Below are 19,446 nucleotides of genomic sequence, written 5' to 3'. Positions count from 1 at the left end.
ATAGCATTCCAACAGCAACTTAAATATAAGAAACCTATCAATGAAGCCATAACAAAAACTATGAAGGATTTTTTTAGAGAAAAGAATATTAAAAGACGTTGAAGAAGATCTAAATAAATAACGGTAATCTATGTCATAAAGTCTTAATTTCCTTATAATTAAACTATAAATTTACTTCAAATTTCATCTAAATCTCAAGAAGTATTGTGTGATGTTTGAGAAGATGACAATAAATTAGTATGGAAGAGAAAAGGGCAAAGAATAACCAAGACAATTTTGCAAATAAACAAAATGAAAAGACTTGCCTTATCAGACAAGTGTTATAAAGTTACAGTAATTTAGAGTATGTAGAATTGGTATTAGTATAAAATAGATTAATTGTTGCAGAATAGAATGAGGAGCCCAGAAATATACTTATGTTCATTAGTGCTTAAAAAACTATTCAACATTTAAGTTGCTTCCATGTCCAGGCTATTGTAAATAGTGCTGCAATGAACACTGGGGTACATGTATCTTTTCGAATTATGGTTTTCTACAGATATATGCCCAGGAATGGGACTGCTGGGTCATATGGTAGCTCTATTTTCAGTTTTTTAAGGAAACTTCATACTGTTTTCCATAGTGGCTGTACCACTTTGCACTTCCACCAACAGTGTAGGAGCGTTCCCTTTTCTCCACACCCTCTCCAGCATTTATTGTTTGTACATTTTTTGATGATGGTCATTCTGACTGGTGCAGTTTTGATTTGCATTTCTCTAATAATTAGTGATGCTGAACATCTTTTCATGGGTTTGTTGGCCATTTGTATGTGTGCTTTGGAGAAATGTCTATTTAGGTGCCCATTCTTTGATGGGGTTATTTGTTTTTTTGATATTGAGCTGCATTTGATATTGAGCTATTTGTATATTTTGGAGATTAATCCCTTGTCAGTTCCTTTGTTTGCAGATACTTTCTCCCATTCTGAGGGTTGTCTTTTTTGTTTTGCTTATGGTTTCCTTTGCTGTGCAAAAGCTTGTAAGTTCAATTAGGTCCCACGTGTTTATTTTTGTTTTTATTTTCACTACTCTAGGAGGTGGATCAGAAAAGACCTTGCTGCAATTTATGTCACAGGGTTCTGCCTACGTTTTCCTCTAAAAGTTTTATAGTATCTGAACTTACATTTAGGTCTTTAATTCATTTTGAAATTTTTGGATATGGTGTTACAGTGTGTTCTAATTTCATTCTTTTGCAGGTAGCTGTCCAGTTTTCCCAGCACCACTTATTGAAGAGACTGCAGTGCTATTTACAATAGCCAGGATGTGGAAGCAACCTAAATGTCCACGAACGGAGGAATGGATAAAGAAGATGTGGTACATATATACAATGAAATATTACTTAGCCATAAAAAAGAACAAAATAATGCCATTTGCAGCAACATGGATGGACCTAGGGATTCTTATACTGAGTGAAGTAAGTCAGACAGAGAAAGACAAATATGATATCACTAATATGTGGAATCTAAAAAAAAAGGTTACAAATGAATTTATCTACAAAACAGAAATGGAGTTACAGATGTAGAAAATAAACTTACGGTTACTGGGGGGTAAGGGGGGGATAAATTGGGAGACTGGTATTGACACATACACATTACTACATATAAAGTAGATAACTAATAAGGACCTACTGTATAGCACAGGGAACTCTACTCAATACTCTGTAGTGGGCTATATTGGAAAAGAATCTAAAAAAGAGTGGATATATGTATAACTGATTCACTTTGCTGTACAGCAGAAAGTAACACAACATAGTAAATGAACTATACGCCAATAAAAATTTCAAAAAGAAAAAAATAAATAAAACTAGAAAAAATACTATTTAATAATTCATCTTGGAAAATGTTCTTAGACCCCTACATAACACAAATATAAAATATCTCTACTTTTCTACAGACATTTCCTGGTAAGGAAGCAAAAGAAATTAGTTGGGCTCTGACAGATGGTCCTTAATCTGCATTTTGGCCCAAGAGAAAGAATGGACTATTTTCAAAAGTCATTCTGATTGCGCTGTTTATTATTCAGTCCCAAGATTATGGGTACTCTGATTCCAGGGGCCTTAAACCTTTGATGCCATGTCACTCTTTTAGTAGTGAGCAGTTGAAGTTCCCAACTAAACTACATAAGAATACATAAGTGGGATTCACTGAAGATGCTATAAGGCTCCCTCATTTCTTCTTCACCCAAATGCACGGAATCAGCTCAAAGTCCCCAGGTCTGGTGGTCCCTCTTTATCATAAAATACTGCTTTTCTAACAAACCAAGGAAAACCTATCTAACCCTTACCTCTTATAGCTGTCAGTGATCAATTACATAGCTGCTGTTGAGAGGAATTGGTGTTCTCTTGAAGTTGATGAGAGACTCTGTACAACCAGGCTTGGACCAGAATATTACCTGAATCTAGGGGTACTGGGTTCCCCGTGTAGCCAATAAAAGTACCCTAAGAATCTGCTTGCCATGGACCTACAGATTGTCACACTGAGTGAAGTAAGTCAGACAGAAAAATGCAAATACCATATGATATCACTTATATGCAGAATCTAAAAAGAAGTGATACAAATAAACTTATTTACAGAACAGAAACAGACCCACAGACTTAGAGAACAAACTTACGGTTACCAGGGGGGAAGGGTGGGGAGAAGTGATAGGGAGTTTGGGATTGACGTGTACACATTGCTGTATTTGGTGGCACAGTGGTTAAGAATCCACCTGCAATGCAGAGGACATGGGTTCGATCCCTAGTCCTGGGAGACCCCACATGCCGCGGAGCAACTAAGCCCGTGTGCCACAACTACTGAGCCTGCGCTCTAGAGCCCGTGAGCCACAACTACTGAGCCTGCGTGCCACAACTCCTGAAGCCCATGTGCCTAGAACATGTGCTCTGCAACAAGAGAAGCCACTGCAATGAGAAACCCGTGCACCACAACGAAGAGTAGCTCCGGCTCGCCGCAATTAGAGAAAGCCTGCGTGCAGCAACGAAGACCCAACGCAGCCAAAAATAAATAAATAAAAATAAATTTTAAAAAATAAAATGAATAACCAACAAGGACCTACTGTATAGCACAGGGAACTCTGCTCAATATTATATAACAACCCAAATGGGAAAAGAATTTGAAAAAGAATAGATACACGTATATGTATAACTGAATCACTTTGCTGTACACCTGAAACAAACACAACAGTGTTAATCAACTATACTCCAATATAAAATAAAAAGTTGAAGGAACAAAAAAGAATCTGCCTGCCTTTCTAGAATGAATATTCTATATCTTGCTTTTACTGTGGGCTATATGAGTATAGGCATTTGCCAATACTTACTGAACTGTACATTTAAGACCCACTTAATTTCTTGTATGTAATTACATCTCCATATAAAGGTTCTCAAAGGAAAAAAAAATAAAGTGGTATGTGGGGGAGGGGTGGGCTTGGTCAAAGAATTTGGGGAACTATTTATTTCCATACCCATCTTTCCTCTTGGAGATTGCATAATGCACATGAATATTAAAGTCTCATCAATGCTGCCAGATTTGAGATTGCCTTCTTAATACAGACAGTGTGATGCTGGCAGAAGCAGACAGAATTGAGACCGGAAATTAATCCTTGCATTCATAGCCAATTGATTTTTTGGCAGTGATGCCAAGGCAATTCAGTGTGACCAAGGATAATCTTTCCAAAATGTGTACTAGGAAAATCGGATATCCAGATGCAAAGCATACATTTCAGTGCTTACATCACACCATACATACACACACACAAACGCCTACCTCCCCAATTTACCACAGGCCTAAAGGTAAGAAGTAAACCATAAAACATATAGGAGAAAATCTTCAGGACTTCTGGCTAGGCAAAGATTTCCTTGATACGACACGAGAAGCACAATCAATTAAAAAATTATAATTTCGGGCTTCCCAGGTGGCGCAGTGGTTGAGAGTCCGCCTGCCGATGCAGAGGACACGGGTTCGTGCCCCGGTCCGGGAAGATCCCACATGCCGCGGAGCGGCTGGGCCCATGAGCCGTGGCCGCTGAGCCTGCGCGTCCGGAGCCTGTGCTCCGCAACAGGAGAGGCCACAACAGTGAGAGGCCCGCGTACCACAAAAAATAAATAAATAAATAAATTATAATTTCGACTTCATCAAAATATAAAACATTTGTGCTTTAAATGATCACATTAGGACAGTGAAAAGCCAAGCCCCAGGAAGAGAGAAAATATAGACAAATCATGTTTGATAATGGACTTGTATCCAGAATATATAAAGAACTTTTACAACTCAATTATAAAAAGACAACCCAATTTTAAAAATGGGCAAAGGATCTGAATATCAAAATAAGAGATACAAATGGATAATTAATAACCATACAAAGGATGCTTAACATCATTAGTAATCAGGGAAAGGCAAATTAAAACCCCAACGGGATGAAAGCAGAACAGCTATAATCAAAAAGACAGACAGCAACAAGTGTTGCAGAGACAGTGCAACCTTCACGTGTAGTATAGCTGGCGGGAATGTAAACGGACGTGGGCACAGTAGAAAACCATTTGGCAGCTTAAAAAGGTAAACTTATCAGAGGGCCCAGCAATTGCATTCTTAGGTAACCAGCTAAGAGAAATGCAAAGCATATGTCCACACAAAGATGTGTACACAAATGCACACTACAGTATTGTTTGCAGTAACACAAAGTTGAAACGACATTTCCATCAACTGGTGAATGGATTATCGAAATGCTTTTATTCTATCATACAGTGGAATATGGTTCAGCGATAAAGAGAAACACGTTACAAATTGGATGAACCTCCAAAACACTATGCTGCTGAAAGATGCGGGATGGGTAGGTGCACGCATTGTATGACTTCATTTATATGAAAATCTATAGAGACAGATAGCATATTAGTCATTATCTTGGGCTGGGAGTGTGAACCAGAATTGACTGCAACAGACAAAAGGGATATTTTGGGATGATGGAAATGTTCAAACTGTACTGGGTTGATGTCTGCACGATTCTGTAAATGTACTAAAGCGTCATGGGATTGTATACTTAAGTGTGTGAATTGTAGGGTATGTAAACAATACCTCAAGAAAGGTGTTAAATTTTGAGTGTGAGTGGATCAAAGCAAAAGAGAAAAGATCCTTTGGGATACAGGAAATGAGATTCTGAATGACATCCTTACCATATCAGATTTAGCTGACTTTGTTAATGTTCCTAAATCTAGGGCTAGGAAAACCATGTGATGTGAAATTAGTGAAAGCAAGTATTCATGACGCAGCTCTCTGACTGTGGCTTAATACGGGGATAGATATTTTACCCTGAAGCTGCAGGCAGCATCTCCTTCAGGCTATCTGCCATAGGTATGATGTCCCTCTCTACCTAGCTTTTGATTAAATGCTGAATAGCACTGAGTTGACGCTATAATCCTTGACCAGTATCTGGAGTGCAGTTATTCTGCGAGGCTGATTAGGTAGGGGAGGCATCAGCTTTAACAGTCAATTGAGCTGGAGTCAGGATTACTCTTTTCCTGAGAATGTTAAGTAGCTTGGAGAAAACACACTCTGGAATCGAAAACCACCCCCCAAACCTTATTTCTTGGCTTTCTGGTTTCTCAAAAAGAATAGGTGAACAACATCTCAAAATCAGCCACACCCAGTCCTCTCTGCCCTATAAAATGCCACAGAATAAAAACAGCATATAAAACAATTTTACTAGCATGCTGGTTCCTTTTCAGGGGCCTGGTTAGGGTTTTATTTTATATTGACTCTGACAGTAATAACTACTTATGGATGGTTACCTGGACCTCTGGTGAAGTATTTTCTGAAACTGACTGTATGGATAGGAGGTCACAGGAATGGAGCAGATGCACGGCTTTTTCCGAACCACACTGGGTGAGCTTTTCCTCAGGAGACCAGGTTCTGAACCCAAGGGAATTAAAGGGAAACTTCCTGAACTTTGCAGCTCTGGACTGATTCCTATGGAACGCTTACCTCAGGTGCTATTAAGACTCTTTGGACCTTATACTATGGACATTTGCCTTGACTTGGGAGCTTAGATAAAGATGAAAGAATAATTTATGTTGCTTTTCCTCCTCTCCAGCCACACCGTGGTCTTCTTGATCTGGGACCTAAAGGACTGAAAAAACTCATCACAGCTTTTTTAGCTTCTCTGCCCCCAAAAGAAATTTCTTTGACTTTGTCTAGATTTGGCTATTAAATTCACAGTGCAGCTCACGTAACAGTGAGCTGGTTTATAAATATATCATGGGATTAATGATATTAAGACAGGCTGGGACCTGGGACCTGGGACCCTTTGCTGTAGTGCTTGCACCTGAACAAACATCTCCTCAAGCAACAAAATACAAAGAAATTATGAAAGACTAAAAATAACTGTGTGCATGCCCAGTTGGGGCAAATTATGGACAACAAGATACAAAAAGACCAAAAAAACAAAAACAAAAACAAACTGCCACTTTTGAAGAGCCTGGAGCAAAAGCAGGGCAGTGCACATGCCCCCTGCGCATAACACCACCAAAGGGATGGGCAGACCACCTAAGCCACACCTCCAGCCTGACCCCCTAAGCCACACCTCCAGCCTGACCCCTGGACACACCCTTACCCTCACCCCCATATAAGGCACAAGCTCGCCCTCCCCCCAGGGAGCGAGCAAGTAGGGGAAACTGTTACTTGTTCTAACTCCCCCCTGTTGCAGCAGGGGCCCCAATAAAGCTTTGCCTGAATTCCTCGTCTGGCCTCTGATTAATTTCTATTGATTAAAGAGGCCAAGAACCCTGGTCAGTAACAACAGTAATTAAAGAAGATATTAATATACAGAATTTTTACCCATTTACTGAAAGGCCAATGCATCATAGCTATAATTTCCTTAGTATCTCAGGACTGAAACCACTAGATCTGTTTTGTATCTATTGGGGCTAACCTGGTATTCAGCTTGACGGAAAACAAAAATGTAACAGTAACTTTTTATTTGAGAAAACGTGGAGAACCTTTATTAATTTCTATATATGTGACAAATATAAACAGGTTTGATAAACCGGTCCCACTCTACCAGTGAACCTTCAAATAAATTAAATCTTATTGAGAAAGTCCAAATATTTTCAAGTCAATTCAAAAAAGCCTAAAATAGTAAAATGTGTACAACTTTCAAATCTCCTTAGCCTCTGTTTCAAGTCCAAAAGGAGTTAATTTTAATTCCACTCAGATCATAGGACTGCCAGGAATTTTTAATAAGATAGTGTATATAAGGTACCTTGCAAAGTTTGCTAGTACATTGTTGTCTTTAAAATACTATCACCTGAAAGTAGCACACCATTGTAAATCAACTATACTTCAATAAAAAAAAAAAAACCAAAGGCTGTAAAAAAATCTTATTCCCACCAGTGATATATTATTAGAGTGTCCATGTTAATTATAATAGCTGATTTTTATGTTTGTAAGGAACAACTAAGGGCTCAATATTTTTTTTAACAATCCAAGTTTATCCATATATACAAATTGCATTAGATTCTGCTTGCCCTAAGATATATGTAAGGCATGTTTAAGTGTTTAAAGGAATAAAACCTTACTCCATCACTAAAAAAAGGGAAAACATTAATTATTATTATTTACATAGTAATTCATTAGTAATAATAAAACTAATTTTGGCAGAAAAAGTACTGGAAATGAAAATTTAGAGAGAAAGTTGTTTTTCGGTGTTAAAGAAACCTGAGTATGTTTTTCAGACAAAGAAAAGAACCAATATTCAACAAGTCCTATAATGTTTTTCTTAGCTCTGAGAGGCAAATATTATTAGTTTTGTTGGTTCTTATTTTGAAAATCAAATGAAAACAACTATCATTGTGTCATATTTCTCTTTTAGATAGGAATATATTAAGAGTGTGGAAAGTCTACAAAACCTGGAATACCAGGGGCTGTATTTGGTTGAACTATTCTCTGTGCTTTGTGTATTCCCTTCAAATAAGAAGAGTTGCTTAGAAATAACTGCTAAAAGATTATCTGAGTTCCAAAAAACTTTATGTTGCTGCTTTTTAAATTACTAGCATCCAGCATCAATTATTTATACTGAGATTTGTAATAAATTCTTAAATATTCAGCAACCTATAAAGATCTGGGAAAAGGTTTTTTTTTTTTTTTACCATTTAACCCCTTCTTGTAATCACATATGCAGAGAATAAATATAGCTTTAACTCCTAAGACCTAAACTATTTACTGACTCCATCATAAAGACAAAATATATTCATGATCAAAAACTGGCTCCAGGGCTTCCCTGGTGGCGCAGTGGTTGAGAGTCCGCCTGCCGATGCAGGGGACGCGGGTTCGTGCCCTGGTCCGGGAAGATCCCACATGCCGCGGAGCGGCTGGTCCCGTGAGCCATGGCCGCTGAGCCTGCGCGTCCGGAGCCTGTGCTCCGCAACGGGAGAGGCCACAACAGTGAGAGGCCCGCGTACCGCAAAAAGAAATAAAAATAAAAATAAATTGTTCAGAAGGAAAAGGCGGTGGAGGAGTATCTGCCCTCTGATCATGGAAAGTATACACTGCTGGTGTTAGTGATTAATAAGTCGATTTTCAGCCCTATGCACTCCTTAAAATAATCTTCATGAGAACACTGTTTTCATAAAACATGGATTTGTTTATTTTATATAGTAAACATTTACACAGCTCTTACTAAGCAGCACACATTCTTCTAAGTATTTTATTAACTCATTTCTTCCTCAACATAACTATAGGATTAGGTAGTAACCCCATATGATGAAGAAAGCAGGAACTGCGTATAAAAGGAAGTACTTCACTGAGGTCCCAAAGCTAGAAAGTGGGTTTGAACCTAGGTAGTCATGTCACAGGGCATGGCTTCTAACATCTGCTGGTGTTTTCAGCCCTGTCCCCTCAGAGTTCACTTCACAACTGTACACGTGACAGTTTTATTGACCAAATACAATTTCCTATCAGTCTATTTTCTTGGACAGACTAAACGTTGCTTGTGTGTTTGGTAATGGCCTCTCTTAGCACATCGAATGAAGACTACACTGGCTGACTCAGGTTCCCTAAGAGATCAGTCCAAGGAGAGCAAAGTTAAAGTGGATTGAACAGACACTGGACTTGAGTCTCAGCTCTACTTTGTCGCCTGGTGTTCAGGCATACCTCACAGCAGTACCTACTCTTGCTGGCGCTTGGCGTATAAGTGTCCTGGGAGCCCACACCCTGTGATGTTTTGGAAATCGTCACAACATAGTGTCAACAGAAACTAGTGTATTTGAATTGAGTTCGCTGTGAAAGGATCTTGAATGTTGAGTTGGAGGTCTTCAGTCTAAATTCAAAAGAATAGGAGGCCACTAAAGGTTCTCAGAGAGAGAAATGACAGCTGGAAGCCATGCCTGTGGTGGACTAGTTTGTGGAAAGGTGCAGAGTGAATTGGAGTAGGACACTGAAGGGCTAGAGAAATGAATGAATCAGATAACTTGGGTGAGGAGGCCAGAGAGGGAGGACAAGATAAAGAGAGAAATCCAAGGTGATTCCAGAGCTTCAAGTGTGGGGAACGAGAAGAATCTTTTTTTTTGGGCGGGGGGTGGGGGGGAAGGACAGGGAAGGTGGCATAGAGCTGGAAGAGAGAAGATAAATGTGACTTTTGAATAATGCACATCAGGGCTTATTTCAATCACCACTTTAGCATAACGCGGCTAAAAATTCTAAAGCTTTGTAAAAATAGATCTTAGTTGAGATGTAGAATATTTTTGGCTATGTCAGCCCTGGTCTGTGTAGAGAAACTTTTGACCAATACTATAATTCCCTCCCTGTAACTACAAGCCCTGTCTGGAAGGTTCAATCTAAATTAGTACCTCCTATTACTTTCTCATGGAACCCATATGTTTTCCTTCAGAGCATTTATCATAATTTGTAATTATTTAATCATTTACATGTTTGCTTGTTGAACGTTTCTTTCCTCCACTAGACTGAAATCTTCATGAAGACATGCACTTTATCTCATTTTACAGCACTGCATACCCAGTTATTAGCATAGTTTTGGGCACAAGGTAAATAAATAAATGATCCAGGTTTCTTCTCCTTACTAAAAGCCAAGATTTTTTTAAAAAACTTAGAAACTAAAAAACTAAATAATACCTGAGAGATGGTATCCATTTTACTATGTTGAAAAATGAAATCAAAGTCTGTCTACTTCTCGGGCTTTGATTAGAAATCAAAGATTAGGAAGAGTTGAATTGCCGAATTTAAACACTCTTCTTCCAAGTGGTTAAACCCTATTAACATTTCAGCTGTTTAGGTTCTTGGATGTGAAATATTTATGAATACAGAAGGTTTGTAATGCAACATTGCAATAAGCGGAGAGAAAAAAGCACCCTCTGGATCAGAGAGATTTACATTATAATTAAGAGAAGTTAGCCTCACAGCTTAGGTGATACAAGAAAGAAAAAGTACTTCTTGAAATGGGAGAAAAAAATATGCGTTCGTAAAAGTTCAATTACTTCAATCAAAGTATAGTACGGCATACACTATTTTTTTTTCCACACGTGAAAGACCCAAATAAAGTAAGCTTTAAAAACAAAATCAAAGTGCAATAAAGGTCTGTGATCCAGAACATCTTCAATCACATCCTCTTATTCTGCTCTGTCATCTAATTTCACCATTCTCCACTCCAGTGCCTTTGACCTTTGGAGAACAATAACGCCAGTGACTTTTACAGTAATCTGTCCCATTGTGCCACTGTAATTGAGTTCACCTAAGGACCTAGTTGACATTGTATTAATAATTGTTTATGCTAGAGGTATTTTAGCCACATTAAGTCTTTGTAAAATCTAATCAAGAAACTTAAAAGATGTTTTGTGTTGTTGATGATGAAGTATCTTCAACTATATTGAATTTCTCACAATTGTTTAAATTTCAAAGATTTATTTATCTTTACATTTATATTGAGAAATAAAAACACAAAGGACATTTATTCGTGCTTTATTATGTTCTTTTTTCTTGAAATTAATGGAAAAATTCTCCCCATAAGTGTTCTTACTGTTTGATATTAACAGGAAAATGACTTGTGTTTTCCTTTCGATGATGAATGCAACATTCATCACTAATTTTCATTGTTTTATACATATTCTAAGCTCTTATCGTCCCAACATTCTCTTAAAACATTCAATATAAACTATGTGTATAGCTTAAAGTGGTCTCTAAAACAAACATATTTTTCAATCGCCAAAGACTCAAGCCAAAACCAAAAGAAAACAAGTAGAAAATAATATTAACCAAAAAACTCTCCTCCTTGCAATGTGTCCAAACTTGTCCATATGCCCGACGCATAATTTACACAAATATGAACACAGTGCCAAATCTCCATGTAAAAAAGGTCGAAGTTTTTTTAATTTGCTTCAAGGAATACTCAGCACAACAAAAGCCCAATGCATAGAACATTATAGACAGCTTCATTTTTTAATGTAATTTTATTTATTCACTGATTTTTTTTTTTTTTTTTTTTTTGGCTGCATGGCATGTGGGATGTTAGTTTCCCGATCAGGGATCGAACCCATGCCCCCTGCATTGGAAGCGCAGAGTCTTAATCACTGGACAGCCAGGGAGTCCCATCCACTGAATATTTTAAAATGTACTCTTTTAAGTTGAAAAACTCACCCTAACACTTAAGTAGGTATTGACTTTATAGCTGGTGAGGGCTTTCTCCCAATCAGGCCAAGCTCTGAATAACAAACATCAAGAACGTTTCTGTGCACTGACACTGGTGAGCCTGGCAGATAAGGGTGCCTGTTATCATCCAAGTGTATCAGGTCCAAACCTGAAAGAATCTCCTAGGAAGGTAACTGGACTGCCAGTGTAAGGAGGGCAGTGACCAGAGAAGGAAAGCAGGCAGGATGTTTCCATTCAATTATTGCCTGCCCACCTCCCATACATGAATTAGTCCTTGGTCAGACCATCATTCATCATATACAGTCCCAGATGCTTAAGTGATTTTTTATCCACTCTCTGCTACCTCACAATAAATGTCTGTTTATATTTCAAGCATGTCTATAATTTACCATGTTCCTCCCCTCCAACTATGTCAGACACCTGCCATGTCAATCACACTTAATATCCCTCAACCATAACACACACTGAACTCATTTATTCCTCTCTGTGTTTTCTTTTCCTCACTGTGTTGTAAGTGCACTTGGCCTGAAAATTAATGTCCATCCCAACACCCGAATCTGAAATGTCCATCTTTCTACCTTTATGCAGTACAAAGTCCTTCATCCCTCAAACCAATACCAAGTTGATTTCTTTTATGATTCCTTATCCAATTTCAGTCCACGTCAATTATTTTCATTCTACTTTGAGTCATCATTTTGAAATTTAGTGCTTGTGTATGTGTGTGTGTGGTTTTTTTTTTTTTTAAATTATTTCAAGATCATCAGGTAGTCATCTAACTGGACTGTGCGGTCTCCCAGGTCAGGGCCCATATTTTGTGCTTCTTGGCATCTGTACTTTGGTTACTAACAGTGCTGGGTGTCCTATTGAAGAGACAGACTTTTCACTGAACTGATTTTCCACGCTGACAGCTGAACAGGAAGTAGAAATCCACTCAGTAAAGGCAAGAAGAAGTCACTTCGTGCTGTCATTGCCAGGGTACAATAGTGGTAAAATCCCTATGTTTGCCTACTGAAATACCAATGAATAACAACGCTATAAAGCAGGTATTCCTATCTCTGAATTATGGATGATGAAAGGGAGTTTTAGAGCAAGGCACTTGTTAAAGACCGTTCAGCAGATAAGGGTAGTGAAGCCTTTAATCTTCGACAAAGATGCCAAGAATATACAATGGAGAAAAGACAGTCTCTTCAGCCAGAGGCGTTGGGAAAGTGGGCCAGCTGCATGTAAACCAATGAAGTTAGAACACTCCCTCCAACCCTACACGAAAATAAACTCAAAATGGCTTAAAGACCTCAATATAAGACAGGACACCATAAAACTCCTAGAAAAGAACATAGGTAAAACATTCTCTGACATAAATGGTACCACTGTTTTCTTATGCCAGTCTTCCAAGGTAAAATAAATAAAAGCAAAAATAAACAAATTAGACCTAATCAAATTACAAGCTTTTGTACAGCAAAGGAAATCATAAACAAAATGAAAAGACAACCTACAGAAAGGAAGAAAATATTTGCAAGTGCTACCACCAACAAGGGCTTAATTTCCAAACTATACAAATATCAATAGCATATACAGCTCAATATCAAAATAACAAAGCAAAACAAAACAACAACCCAATAAAAAAAGGGGCAGATGCCCTAAATAGACATTTCTCCAAAAACGATATACAGATGGCCAAAAGGCACATGAAAAGACGTTCAACATTGCTAATTATTAGAGAAATGCAAACCAAAACTACAGTGAGATATCATCACAAAACAAGTCAGAATGGCCATCATCAAGAAGTCTACAACTAGTAAATATTGGAGAGAATGTGGAGAAAAAGGAAACCTCTTCCACTATTGGCAGGAATGTAAGTTGGTGCAGCCACTATGGAGAATGGTATGGAGGTTCCTTAAAAAACTGAAAAACCAGTTACCCTATGATCCAGCAATCCCACCCCTGGGCATATATCCAGAGAAAACCTCTAATATGAAAAGATACATGGACCCCATTGTTCATAGCAGCACTATTTACAATACTGAAGACATGGCAGCAACCTAAATTGTCCGTCGACAGATGAATGGATAAAGAAGATATCAATATATATACAATGGAATATTACTCAGCCATAAAAAAATAAAGAAATAATGCCATTTGCAGCAACATGGGTGGACATAGAGATTTATCGTACTAAGTGAAGTAAGTCAAACAGAGAAAGACAAATGTATGATAATACTTATATGTAGAATCTAAAAAATGATACAAGTGAACTTATTTACAGAACAGAAACAGACTCACAGACATAAAAACAAACTTATGGTTGCCAAAGGGGAAAGGGGAAGGGATAAATTAGGAAATTGGGATTAACATAAGTACACTACTATATTTAAGAAAGATTTTTAGAAAAGGAATAGTGGGACTTCCCTGGTAGCACAGTGGTTAAGAATCCGCCTGCCAATGCAGGGGACACAGGTTCGAGCCCTGGTCTGGAAAGATACCACATGCCACGAAGCACCTAAGCCCGGGCACCACAACTACTGAGCCTGAGCTCTAGAGCCCATGAGCCATAACTAATGAGCCCACGTGCCACACTACTGAAGCCTACATGCCTAGAGCCTGTGCTCTGCAACAAGAGAAGCCACCACAAGGAGAAGCCTGTGCACTGCAATGAAGAGTAGCCCCCGCTCACCACAACTAGAGAAAGCCCGTGCACAGCAAAAAGACCCAGTGCAGCCTAAATAAATAAATAAAATAAAAAGAGAGTAGTGAAAATTGCCTTAAAACTTAGTTCAGAGGACCTTAAAGATGGCAGAAGAGTAAGACGTGGAAATCACCTTCCTCCCCAAAAATACATCAGAAATACATCTACATGTGGAACAACTCCTACAGAACACCTACTGAACGCTCGCAGAAGACCTCAGATTTCCCAAAAGGCAAGAAACTCTCCATGTACCTGGGTAGGGTAAAAGAAAAAAGAAAAATACAGATACAAAAGAATAGGGATGGGACCTGCACCACTGGGAGGGACCTGTGAAGGAGGATAAACTTCCATACACTAGGAAGCCCCGTCACTGGTGGAGATGGGGGTGGGTGGTGGGGAAGCTTCGGAGCCACAGAGGAGAGCACAGCAACAGGGGTGCAGAGGGCAAAACAGAGATTCCTGCACAGAGGATCAGTGCCGACCAGCACTCACCAGCCCGAGAGGCTTGTCTGCTCAATAGCCGGGACCTGGGGGCTGGGAGCTGAGGCTCGGGTTTCGGAGGTCAATCCCAGGGAGAGGACTGGGGTTGGTTGCGTGAACACAGCCTGAAGGGGGCTAGTGCACCACAGCTAGCTGGGAGGGAGTCCGGGAGAAAGTCTGGAACTGCCTAAGAGTCAAGGGACAATTGTTCTGGGGTGCACGAGGACAGGGGATTCAGAGCACCGCCTAAACGAGCTTCAGAGACAGGCGCGAGCTGTGGCTATCAGCGTGGACACCAGAGATGGGCATGAAATGCTAAGGCTGCTGCTGCAGCTACCAAGAATCCCGTGTAAAATCACAGGTCCCTATCCACATCTCCCCTCCAGCGAGCCTGTGCAGCCCCACTGCGAGGGTCCCGTGATCCAGGGACAGCTTCAATGGGAAAACACACAGTGCGCCTCAGGCTGGTGCAACGTCACACTGGCCTCTACGGCCCAGGCTCACCCCGCATTCTGTACCCCTCCCTCCCCCGGGCCTGAGTGAGCCAGAGCCCCCGAATCAGCGGCTCCTTTAACCCCGTCCTGTCTGAGCGAAGAACAGACGCCATCAGGCAACCTACACGCAGAGGCGGGGCCAAATCCAAAGCTGAGCCCCTGGGAGCTGTGAGAACAAAGAAGAGAAAGGGAAATCTCTCCCAGCAGCCTCAGGAGCAGCGGATTAAATCTCCACAATCAACCTGATGTACCTGCATCTGTGGAATACCTGAATAGACAACGAATCATCATAAAACTGAGGGAGAGGACTTTGGGAGCAACTGTAGACTTGGGGTTTGCTGTACGTGACTGACTAGTTTCTGATGTTTATGTGTATCTTAGTATAGTTTTAAGCGCTTCTTATCATTGGTGGATTTGTTTACTGGTTTGGTTGCTCTCTTTTTTTAATATTACTTTTTATTATTTTTAATTTTTTTCTTTTAATAATAATTTTTAAAATATTTTAATAACCTTAATTAATTAATTAATTTTCTTTTTTTTTTTTCCTCCCTTTTCTTCTGAGCTGTGTGGCTGACAGTATCTTTGTGGTCTGGCCTGGTGTCAGGCCTGAGCCTCTGAGGTGGGAGAGCCGAATTCAGGACATCGAACCACCAGAGACATCCCAGCCCCAGGTAATATCAATTGGCGAGAACTCTCCCAGAGATCTCTGTCTCAGCGCCAAGACAGCTCCACCCAACAACCAGCAAGCTACAGTGCTGGACACCCCATGGCAATCAACTAGCAAGATAGGAACACAACCCCACCCGTTAGCAGAGAGGATGCCTAAAATCATACTAAGTTCACAGACACCCCAAAACACACCATCAGACAGAGTCCTGTCCACAAGAAAGACAAGATGCAGCCTCATCCACCAGAACACAGGCACCAGTCCCCTCCACCAGGAAGCCTACACAACCCACTGAACCAACCTTACCCACTGGGGGCAGACACCAAAAACAACGGGAACTACGAACCTGCAGCCGGTGAAAAGGAGACCCCAAACACAGTAAGTTAAGCAAAATGAGAAGACAGAGAAATATGCAGCATATGAGGGAGCAAAGTAAAAACCCACCAGACCTAACAAATGAAGAGGAATTAGGCAGTCTACCTGAAAAAGAATTCAGAGTAATGATAGTAAGCATGATCCAAAATCCTGGAAATAGAACAGAGAAAATACAAGAAAAATTTCACAAGGACCTAGAAGAACTAAAGAGCAAACAAACAATGATGAACAACACAATAAACGAAATTAAAAATTCTCTAGATGGAATCAGTAGCAGAATAACTGAGGCAGAAGAATGGATAAGAGACCTGGAAGATAAAATAGCGGAAATAACTACCGCAGAGCTGAATAAAGAAAAAAAGAATGAAAAGAATTGAGGACAGTCTCAGAGACCTCTGGGACAACATTAAACGCACCAACGTTTGAATTATAGGGGTTCCAGAAGAAGAAGAGAAAAAGAAAGGGACTGAGAAAATATTTGAAGAGATTATAGTTGAAAACTTCCCTAATATGGGAAAGGAAATAGTCAATCAAGTCCAGGAAGCACAGAGAATCCCATACAGGATAAATCCAAGAATAAACACGCCAAGACACATCTTAATCAAACTATGAAAAATTAAATACAAAGAAAACATATTAAAAGCATCAAGAGAAAAGCAACAAAATAACATACAGGGGAATCCCCATAAGGTTAACAGCTGATCTTTCAGCAGAAACTCTGCAAGCCACAGGGGAGTGGCAGGACATATTTAAAGTGATGAAAGGGAAAAGCCTACAACCAAGATTACTCTACCCAGCAAGGATCTCATTCAGATTTGATGGAGAAATCAAAAGCTTTAGAGACAAGAAAAAGCTAAGAGAATTCAGCACCACCAAACCAGCTTTACGACAAATGCTAAGGGAACTTCTCTAGGCAGGAGACACAAGAGAAGGAAAAGACCTACAATAACAAACCTAAAACAATTAACAAAATGGTAATAGGAACATACCTATCAATAATTACCTTAAATGTAAATGGATTAAATGTTCCAACCAAAAGACATAGACTGGCTGAATGGACACAAAAACAAGACCCGTTTAACCTCCTAGAGGGGTGGGATAGGGATGGTGGGAGGGAGATGCAACAAGGAGGAGATATGGGGATATATGTATAGCTGAGTCATATAAAGCAGAAACTAACACACCTTTGTAAAGCAATTATACTCCAATAAAGATGTTAAAAAAAAATTAGTTCAGTCTAACTCTAAAACTTTTTACCACAGAACTCTGAAGAGTTGAGACTTCTTAAGAACTATGTACTTCTGGGGCTTCCCTGGTGGTGCAGTGGTTGGGAGTCCACCTGCCGATGCAGGGGACACGGGTTCGTGCCCCGGTCCGGGAGAATCCTGCATGCCGCGGAGCGGCTGGGCCCGTGAGCCATGGCCGCTGAGCCTGCGCGTCCGGAGCACGCGCTCCGCAACGGGAGAGGCCACGGCGGTGAGAGGTCCGCGTACCAAAAAAAAAAAAACTATGTGCTTTTTACTAATCTCACCAAAATTACCTGTAAGTAATTTATTAGTTATACATTATTTTAAAACAATAATCATCCAATGAAACCTTGTTGAATGCATTGATATTGTAAAATATACAAGGAATTAAATATACAACGCTTATATAATTAAGGGTAAAATTTAGATGAGCAACAAGGATTTACTGTGTAGCATAGGGAACAATATCCAATATCTCATAAAAACCTATAATGGAAAATAATCTGAAAAATATTTATATAACTGAATCACTTTGCTGCATACCTGTAACTAATACAATGTTGTAAATCAACTACAATTCAATAGAAAAATAAAATTTACATGGATGTCAAGAAATCAAGAATTACATAAACATTTAGTAAAATAAGACACGTCTTAAAAGCAGAATGTGATGTGTCCAGTAACTGGGGCCATGAGTTTTTATGGGGGGTAACAAGTCTTCTCAGGCTGAAGGCTTCGGAAAATAGATCAGGTGGAGGAAGACCTTGGGAAAGTAAAGGAAAGCACTTGTATCATTAAATGGGAAGACCTCAGAGTTGGGAGGAGATGTCTTAAGGAAAGCACATTCTGGTTCAGATGAACTGGTTCAGACGACGTTGAATAAACTCATCTGAAAAACGAAGAGTCCACACAGGGAGTAACAGAGATGAAAGGCTGGAAAGTGGCCTCAAGGAAAGAGAAAGCCCAGCCTTCTAGACCAGATTGGTAGGGAAGTTGAAACTAAAAGAATTTTCTCTGTGCCTACCTCATGTGTTTCCAATTCTTTCCTTTCCTCTTTTCTTCCCTGGGCCTTTGTCTTTTAGGTCTTAGAAGACTCTCGTTTTTTTTAATGTTTTTTTCTAAGTTTCCGGCCAATCATGAACCATGACCCTTTTTGCCAGTATTTCTTTCTTCTCCCCACTTCCTTTTCCTTTTCAACATGTGAAGGAAAAATGTTTCAGGTGCAATATATTATCAGACAACACGGTGTGGCAAACGGGTATTCACAAGTTTTGAAGGCAGAGAGAGCTGGATTTGACTCCAGTTCAACTACTTAATGGCAACTTGCTTACCCCCTATAAATCTCACAGTCTTAATCTAGAAAATGGAGAATATCATAACTACTTGCCAAGTTTGATGTGAAAACCGAAAATGCTATATGCAAAGCACCATTTTTACAACATAATAAATACAATATTAGCTCTGGTTATTATCGATTCTTTCAACATCCATGTCAAAAGGCTTATATTTTATGCTGGAAACCCCCTTTTCTTATTGTAGTACAGCAAAAAAACAAACAAAAGACAAAGAAAAACAGTCTACATGCAGTCAAGGAAGTTATATTCTAGTTCGGGAGAAAGAGAACGGTCAGATTATAAATTTGTAATATAATTTAAGCTGTAGTTAAGTGCTGTGAAGAGAAATACCACAGTCTGAGAGGATATGAGTGGGGTTAGGGGTGTGAACAGTTCTGACAGGGTGGCCAGGGATGTCCCAATATACAGATTTGTTCTTAATGAAGAAAATATCATATGTTAAAATATGTTAAATATAGTATCTGT

Source organism: Phocoena phocoena, chromosome 4, assembly GCF_963924675.1.
Source record: "Phocoena phocoena chromosome 4, mPhoPho1.1, whole genome shotgun sequence".
Taxonomy (NCBI): domain Eukaryota; kingdom Metazoa; phylum Chordata; class Mammalia; order Artiodactyla; family Phocoenidae; genus Phocoena; species Phocoena phocoena.
This window is presented reverse-complemented; position numbering follows the sequence as displayed.